Genomic DNA, 9,174 nt, shown 5'->3' with positions numbered 1-9,174 from the left:
CCAACTCTATAAGTACCTATTCGCGGAGAAAAAAATCAGAGAGAAGGATTCATCGCGTTTACGATGCGGAGCCGCCGCCTCCTATTCTTCATCGGGAGGGCTGATCTGGAGTCCGTTCGGGGCTCCGGAGAGGGGGATTCGTCGCCATCATCATCACCAACCTTCCTCCATCACCAATTTCATGATGCTCACCGCCAGGAGTGAGTAATTCCATCGTAGGCTTGTTGGACGGTGATGGGTTGGATGAGATTTATCATGTAATCGAGTTAGTTTTGTTAGGGTTTGATCCCTAGTATCCATTATGTTCTGAGATTGATGTTGCTACGACTTTGCTATGCTTAATGCTTGTCACTAGGGCCCGAGTGCCATGATTTCAGATCTGAACCTATTATGTTTTCATGAATATATTTGTGTTCTTGATCCTATCTTGCAAGTTGTAGACACCTATTACGAATTATGATCCGCATACCCCAAGGTGACAATAATTGGGATTCTTTTTGGTGATTACTGTAGTTTGAGGAGTTCATGTATTCACTAAGTGCTAATGCTTTGTTCCGGTTCTCTATTAAATGGAGGCCTTGATATCCCTTAGTTTCCATTAGGACCCTGCTGCCACGGGAGGGTAGGACAAAAGATGTCATGCAAGTTCTTTTCCATAAGCATGTATGACTATATATGGAATACATGCCTACATTATATGGATGAATTGGAGCTAGTTCTGTGTCACCCTAGGTTATGACTGCTACATGATGAATATCATCCAACACAATTATCATTGCCGTTCCATTGCCTACGAGCTTTTCACATATTGATCTTTGCTAAGTTACTTTCGTTGCTACTGCTGTTACAGCCACTACAAAACTTCTACTATTACTTTTGTAACCATTACCATTACTTTCATATTACATTGCTACTAAATACTTTGTTGCATATATTAAGTCTTTCAGGTGTGGTTGAATTGACAACTCAACTGCTAATACTCATGAATATTCTTTGGCTCCCCTTGTGTCGAATCAATAAATTTGGGTTGAATACTCTACCCTCGAAAACTGTTGCGATCCCCTATACTTGTGGGTTATTAGGCGAGAGCATAACCTCTTCCTTGCTCCATCCATTCCCTTTATATAGGTGTGAGGGGACACAGTGCGGCATGCAGTTTTCCACCACTTGACGGGATTTCTCTTCTTATATCCATGACAGTGTAAAAGGTTTGAGAGGATATAGTACTCCTCCGTTAACTGCGTGGCGGAATCAAGGCACACATTGTCGGTCAATGGAACGTAGCCTAGGTGGGACCATGCCCACTCCCGCATGTTATGTTGACTGCCAGGTCACATCTGACATGCCATCCAGCTAGACCGGATGATGGGACTAGCCTAGTCTAGCTAGTAGGATTGGACAAGTTGAATTTTGTAAATGTTGCAGCCCGCATACGCCAACTGTGTGATTTTTTTGCCACAGCTCGGTTATCTTCATCAGCATTTCTATATCGGAGTGATTCGTACTACCTCGGGTGTAGCATGATGATCGGAGGCCAACTGCGAGCAGATGTTGTTAGGGGGCGCTTCAAAGAATTAGTCTCAGCCTCGGCGGACTGAAGATGTGCCAATCGATGTTGTTCGAGGTACATTCAAGCTTGAAGACTAGTTCAGGGGCTACTGACGGTGTCACGGCTTAGGGGAGCCTCACCATGTCGGTTGCCGGCCTGATGGACTGTCCCGAGGACTCCCTAGGTCGGTTCTCCCCTAGGCCACCATGGGCGACCCATAGCGTTCTGCAGAGAAGACTCCAGAAGCCTTTTCGTCCAAGGCACGGAAGACGAAGCCATGGAGGCATCCCCCTCCACCGACGTAGCAGACTAGGTTATGCAACCCTAGGGGCTCTGATATGTTATATAAGTTGGGGTTGAGCTAGTGGATAGATCAGATACAGCCAATTGGTTATATACATGTACTTTGTACACCCACATCACAATATACGTAGAGCAAGAGTAGGATTTTACCCCAACCAAGAGGGCCTGAACCTGGGTAACTCGCCTCCTTCTTTCCCCTATGACCTTATCACCCTCGCGGATACCCTACACAATGATCTGCCGGAATCATCTCTCACACTACATGGACATTCTTTTTCCTTTCCTTTTTCCATAACATGTCTACATTTTTGTAGACATTATACATTTTTCAAATACATCAGGAATGTTTTTATACAAGTTTAACATTTTTCGTACATGATTAACATTTTTAAAAATACATGTTTTGATGTCTATTCTCTTCATACATGCTGTACATTTGTGGTATACATCCAAAATATTTTTTATACACACTTAACATTTCATAAATACATTATTAATATTTCTTAAACCCATATTAAAAAAAATTAATACACATTGAAACATTTTTTGAACTACGTGAACATTTTTGAAGATTTTATAAATAATGTTAAAAAATGCCATGGGCATATTTTTATAAATGTGTGTGCTACATTTTTTGAATTGTACAAGAAATTTTTACGAATTAAACAAACATTTTCTGAAACACGTGAACATTTTTTAATACCAACACATTTTTCTGAATTAAACTAATAAATTTTACACAGAATTAACATTGTTTGGAATTCAAAGTTAAGATTTGTTTAGTTAATTTTATGTTTTGGAATATATGTATTTACAATATTTTCGAAAACAAGAACAAGAAAAAAAACAAATGAATGGATGAGTGAATCAGGTCGGCTCATTAGCGCCGCGTAGCTGTAGGTTCACTAGCTCTGCTCCAGTTTTTCTCAACAACAAAAAAACTAGCTCTGCACTGGTTTTTCTTTGCCTTTATTTCATTTTTGTTTTCCTTCGATTTCTTTGCTTTTCAACCGGTTTTCTTTGGTTTTCCTGTTTTCCTTCATTACATTTTCCTTTTTATTCGTTTTCTATGGTTTTGTATTTCGTACTTTTGATTTTTTTTTGTTTCTTTCTTGGGTTCTTTTGTATTGTTTGAGTTTTTTGCTTTTCTTTTTATTTTCTGTCAGTTTTAATTGGGTTTTTAACACATGTCTAGTCCCCCTAAAAGAACACATGTCTAATTTTCTCATCAAACAATGTACTCCCTCCGTTCCTAAATATAAGTCTTTCTAGAGATTTCAAATGGACCATCACATACGGATGTATATAGACATATTTTAGAGTGTAGATTCACACATTTTGCTCCGTATGTAGCCATTTATTGAAATCTCTAGAAAGACCTATATTTAGGAACGGGGGAGTACATTTTTAGCGTGCACATGAAACATTTTTTGATACACATTGGACACTTTTCAAATACATTATGTAAAGTTTTTTACAATCCATGTTTCGAACACTATTTTTAATACATGGTAACATTGCCAAATACATGTTGTAAGTTTCCTCAGTGAGAATAAAAGTTTTTAAACTACATGAACATTTTTGTTACATTGTTTAATTTTTTTAAAAAAATATCATGGACATTCTTTGGACATACTCACTCCGTTCCTAAATATTTGTCTTTCTAGAGGTTTCAAATGGTTACCACATACAGATGTATATAGACATATTTTAGAGTGTAGATTCACTCATTTTGCTCCGTATGTAGTCACTTGTTGAAATCTCTAGAAAGACAAGTATTTAGGAACGGAGGGAGTACATGAATATTTCTTTAATTTGTCATGTACATTTTTGTAATGGAAATAAACATTTTTTTTACATATGGGGACATTTTTACATTCTATAAACATATTTTAAAATTTCACGAACATTATTTTGAACCACTGGAAAATTTCTTCAATATGCCATGTACATCTTTCTAATGGTAGGAAATATTTTCTTTACATTATGAAAACATTTTTTTAACATTGAATACACTTCTTTGAAAATGTCACTAACACATTTATGAAAGTTCTAAATATCTACTACCCCTATAAAAGCACGAAAGGGCGGAGAACCAAATCATCTTAACCATCAAAACATGTTGATCTAATGGTCCAAATCGTCTCCTAGCATCAAACACGTTTGACACTCTAATTACCCACCACTGCCATTAGTTATAACCACTTTTAGCCTTAAAAAAAGCCTCGCCTAGGCAGAACACCCGATCCCCTCCCCATCGTACGCCCGCCCACGATCTCCCGTTCCTCTCGCAAACAACCAGGTAGTTTCCGTTCCTAAATATTTGTCTTTCTAGAGGTTTCAAATGGTTACCACATACAGATGTATATAGACATATTTTAGAGTGTAGATTCACTCATTTTGCTCCGTATGTAGTCACTTGTTGAAATCTCTAGAAAGACAAGTATTTAGGAACGGAGGGAGTACATGAATATTTCTTTAATTTGTCATGTACATTTTTGTAATGGAAATAAACATTTTTTTTACATATGGGGACATTTTTACATTCTATAAACATATTTTAAAATTTCACGAACATTATTTTGAACCACTGGAAAATTTCTTCAATATGCCATGTACATCTTTCTAATGGTAGGAAATATTTTCTTTACATTATGAAAACATTTTTTTAACATTGAATACACTTCTTTGAAAATGTCACTAACACATTTATGAAAGTTCTAAATATCTACTACCCCTATAAAAGCACGAAAGGGCGGAGAACCAAATCATCTTAACCATCAAAACATGTTGATCTAATGGTCCAAATCGTCTCCTAGCATCAAACACGTTTGACACTCTAATTACCCACCACTGCCATTAGTTATAACCACTTTTAGCCTTAAAAAAAGCCTCGCCTAGGCAGAACACCCGATCCCCTCCCCATCGTACGCCCGCCCACGATCTCCCGTTCCTCTCGCAAACAACCAGGTAGTTTCGTCCGCCACCGCCACCCCCACCCGCCCCCACCAGCCCGGCACACTTGAGTTAATTGCACAGAAGTACCACAATTGGGGCATCACATGCAGATTGGTACCACAATTGCTAATTTTTACGTGTCAGTACCAACATTGCTCCAGGTTTTTGCAAATAGGTCTAAACTGCGTATAAACACGTATTGACGGTGTATCTGACTAGCGGGGCCCGGCCGTCAGGTGCCGACGTGGCATGTTTTTTGCAGAAAACCCCCTTACGTCGTATGTAATCACAAAAATGCCCAAATTTTTTGCGGGAAAAAGGCTCCATGAGAGGCTTTTTTTTTGTTCGCAATTTCCACCACCGAATCTGGACTGGTTTGAAATTTTCCGCCACTTAAACAAATAAAGAAAGAAAAAGAAAAATCAGGCGCTGGCAGGAATCGATCCTGCGACCTGCAGTCCACCGGTGGCACACGCCAACCAGGACGCCACTGCGGAGATCGTGTTCGAATACAGGCCTTCCCTTTCTTATACTATTCCTGAAGCGCTGGGCCGGCCCACCGAGGCCTGCATTTTTTTTTCGTTTCGCACTTAACTGCCGCGCATTTCTTATTCTTTAGTTCTTCATGGATACGCAGCACATATCCTCCCCGTGAGCCTGTATCCACCAGTTTTTGGTAGATTCTACTCCTTCTTTTCTTCTTTTCTTCTTTTCTTTATTTTCTCTTCTGGTTTCTCTTTCTTTTAACTTTTTCCCTTTTCATTTCTATTTTCTACTTTTCTTTTCCTTTTAATTTTTTACCTTTTCATTTTAGTTTTTTCTTCTCTTATTTTATGTTTGTCTTTGTTTCAATTTTTTCCTTTCATTATTTCTTTTTATTTATCTTCTTTCTTTTCCATTTATGGAAACATCTTTCAAATTCATGCACATTTTCTGAATAATTAAAAAAATCAAAATAATAAACATTATTTGAAATCATGGTCCTTTTTTAAAATTAGTGAACATTTTCTGAAACCATGAACATTTTTGGAATTAAAAGATCATCATTTGAGATTTGGTAACAATTTTCGGAATTCATGAACATGTTTTTATTTTTGGTGAACATTTCTTGAACGCGTGAACATTTTTTGAATCGATGAACTTTTTTTTGAAACTAGCAACGTGGCCTGCTCGATGCCCGGGCTAGAACTTTAGAATGTTTAATACTGAAAACATCTTATTTAATTTGTGTAAACAAAAATTGGAACCAAATGTGATGATGTTTATAAATATAAGTATTTTTGTAAATATAGTTTTGTCTTAGGTATGTATGTTTTTCTCATTGAATATATTTCTTATACATTTATCATTACCTGCTTGTCGGGCATGCCATAATAAATGTACTTTTTATGATGAGTCACATTCAATTTATATCTTGTATAATTTTTTTGATAGTTTTATCATGTTTCTATTTTCAATTTATTCCTGAAATACAAATTTAGTAGTTCTTATTGTTTATGTGTAGGCGCATATGTATATTTTCTAACATCATGTAAGAATGACATGTTAATTTTGTAGTTGGAGTGATGAATGTACCTGTAATATTTTTCACTTCGGTGGGCATTACCTCGAACACGCGCGCCAGTTAAGTGCGAAACCGAAAAAAAATGCAGGCCTTGGTGGGCCGGCCCAGCGCTTCAGCAATCGTATAAGAAAGGGAACGCCTGTATTTGAATGCGAACTGCTCTGTGGCGTGTTGGTTAGCGAGGGGCGCCTGTGCACTGCAGGTCGCAGGATCGATTCCCGCCGCGCCTTATTTTTCTGTTCTTTTATTTATTTGTTCCAGTGGCGGAAAATTTCAAACCAGTCCAGATTCGGTGATGGAAATTGCGAACAAAAAAGAAAGCCTCTCATGAAGCCTTTTTCCCGCAAAAAAAGGGCATTTTTATGATTACATACAACGTAAGGGGTTTTTTGCAAAAAACATGCCATGTCGGCTCCCAACGGGCGGGCCCCGCCGGTCAGATACACCGTCAATACGTGTTTATACGCAATTTAGACCTATTTACAAAAATCAGGAACAATGTTGGTACTGACACGCAAAAATTAGCAATCATGGTACTAATCTGTATGTGATGCCCTCATACTTCTATGCAATTAACTCGCAGCACTTCCCGCACCACCACACTTCTCTTCCCCTTGCGTGCTCTTGCCCTGCCCGCACCTCCCACATGGTCTTCATGGCCGCGCCGCCACCTGGCCCGCCTCTGGAAACCGGCACCAGCATGCGACCGGCCATGGATCCGCTCGAGGGGTAAACGGAGCAGGGCGGCGGTTCTTGCCGGCGCCAAGGAGGGCGAACAGGAGAGCACCCCGGAGATGTATAATTCCGTTGGCGCGCCGCCGCATCTGAGGGCGCCAAGAAGCACGATCTTGAGGGAATTGACTGATGGTGTGGGATTGGTGGTCTAGAGCGGCGGGCGACCCGAAAGAACGAAATACTCTGTTTTTGACGTTCTTCTTGGTTCTTTGGCGCAGGAACAGCCTGAGTCGGACTCGCAACACGACATCCATCGCCGCCGGAGCTGACGATGGCGCCGGTTCAGAGGCCCTGTTCTTGGCACATCGTCATCCTCGGTGTCGGCGTCGGCGGAAGTCAGGCATGAAGACGTCTCTGTGATGGCCGGCGGCGATCAGCTTGCCGGGCTGGGAGACGACCCGCAGCAGAAACAGGCTTGCTTCAGTAAGATCAGCAATCCGATGCATCCAGTTCTTGCCTTCTTGGTTACGTTTCTTAATTCATCTGATAGGATGAGAGTGATTTATCATCACTAGCGCATGTTGATCGGTACACGCCATGCCGCCTGACTCCCGTCGCCGCCTGTTGTCGCGAAGCAGAAAGCAATACTCCACGAAGTGCTCCGTCGCCACGGGGGCATCGACTTCTGCCAGCGCAATGGCCGCAGCCCGCAGGAGCATTGAATCCCGGAGGAAACGGTAGACACAACCGACGCTGAAAGCTTGCCGGAGCATCTCATGTATGTGGCCTGCGGCTCCTCGGCTTGGAGTTGGTTAAGGGACGTCACGGGTCAGCCCAAGCGCCCGCACAGCGTCGAGACCTTCAGGATCAGGGACGTGAGCCGTCACGCCGCCCGTGCCTGCGAGCTATGCACCGCGATCAGCCGCCTCAGACAATTGTGCGGCGAATCATGTCATCAGCTGCGGCCCCAGAAGATCCCAACGGGAGCGGGAGGATTTACGTCCTCATTCTCGTTGTTCTTGGCGCTTCATCATGGTGTCATGCATGCTGTTCTACATCGTCGCCCAGAAAAGCGAGTACGGCCTGTCGGGAGAGAAGCAGTACAATGTGAGCAACTGAGCATACACTTGTGATGCATTTTTCTGGTTTATAGGTGTACGTGCGTTATGATCTGATGGTGTTGTTTTTTCGTGTTGTTTCTGTTCTTCAGTTACGGTTAGTGATATGGTTCGGGATTTAGCAAAAGGATATAGTTGCATACTAGGGCTCGCAAATAACATTTGGGGGTCACACAAGGCCTTGCAATAATCCTTTATCTGCACTTCGGGTTTTTTTGACGCAGTCCCTGTTAGAATATCACTGTTATGTCTCGTTGTGCCTGATGATTTGGGCGAAGTGGAGGTCGCACACATGCCGATCTGGGTGCGCGTCCATGACATACCTCCGATCATGCTAGATGAAGGTGTTGCATGGAAGCTTGGGGCAGAGTTGGGAGAGGTGCTGGAGGTCGACACGGATAGTAGAGGGAAGATATGGGGGGATTTCATTAGGATTCACATAAATCATGATGTAGATGAACCCCTTAGAGATAGGATAAAATCTAGAGATATTCCTAGTGAAAAGGTGTTTTCCCTAGAGGTTAAGTATGAGAGAGTGCCTCGATTCTGTGGCTATTGTGGTTATCTTGGGCATGGCCAACGCGACTGTAAGTTGCCGGAGGACCTCCATGAGATGAGGTTCACGGCAACAATGCGAGCCTCCCCTTATAAGAAAAGCAACAGTAGAGGGGGCTATGTGGCTCCGGTGGCGAACAGCGCTCGCCGCCTTCTGAGTTTTGGGAGAGAAGTCCAGAGAGAGAGAAGCTCACACCGGAGCAGGACGAACCAAGAGAAGATCCCCGAAGAGGTGCTGCTGAACCCACAAGTGCAGCCTGCCATCGCCGCTGTTAGTGCACTCAAGGTCTCCGATGATGGTGGCTCATCCAGAGTCCAGACACCTCCAAGGCCGACTATGCTGCCAAAGTCCAAGGGGGGGAGGCCTAGTGAGGCCAAGCAATCGGGTGCTGATGGCGTCCTTACAGAGGAAGAGGGCATAAAATTGGCTCTGAGCCTGTCCCCTCCATTTC

General features: G+C 42.1%; 1 long non-coding RNA gene across 1 annotated transcript; it reads left to right on the top strand.

The window, feature by feature from the left end:
* The first annotated feature begins 6,967 nt into the window (after positions 1-6,967).
* Positions 6,968-8,370, top strand: LOC123075279 (uncharacterized). Its single transcript, XR_006436116.1, has 2 exons — positions 6,968-7,532; positions 7,625-8,370. It is a non-coding gene; the product is annotated as an uncharacterized lncRNA (long non-coding RNA).
* The last annotated feature ends 804 nt before the right edge of the window (positions 8,371-9,174 follow it).

This window comes from Triticum aestivum, chromosome 3D (assembly GCF_018294505.1).
Source record: "Triticum aestivum cultivar Chinese Spring chromosome 3D, IWGSC CS RefSeq v2.1, whole genome shotgun sequence".
NCBI lineage: Eukaryota > Viridiplantae > Streptophyta > Magnoliopsida > Poales > Poaceae > Triticum > Triticum aestivum.
Note: the sequence above shows the minus strand (reverse complement) of the source record. Positions and strands in the feature narration are given on the sequence as shown.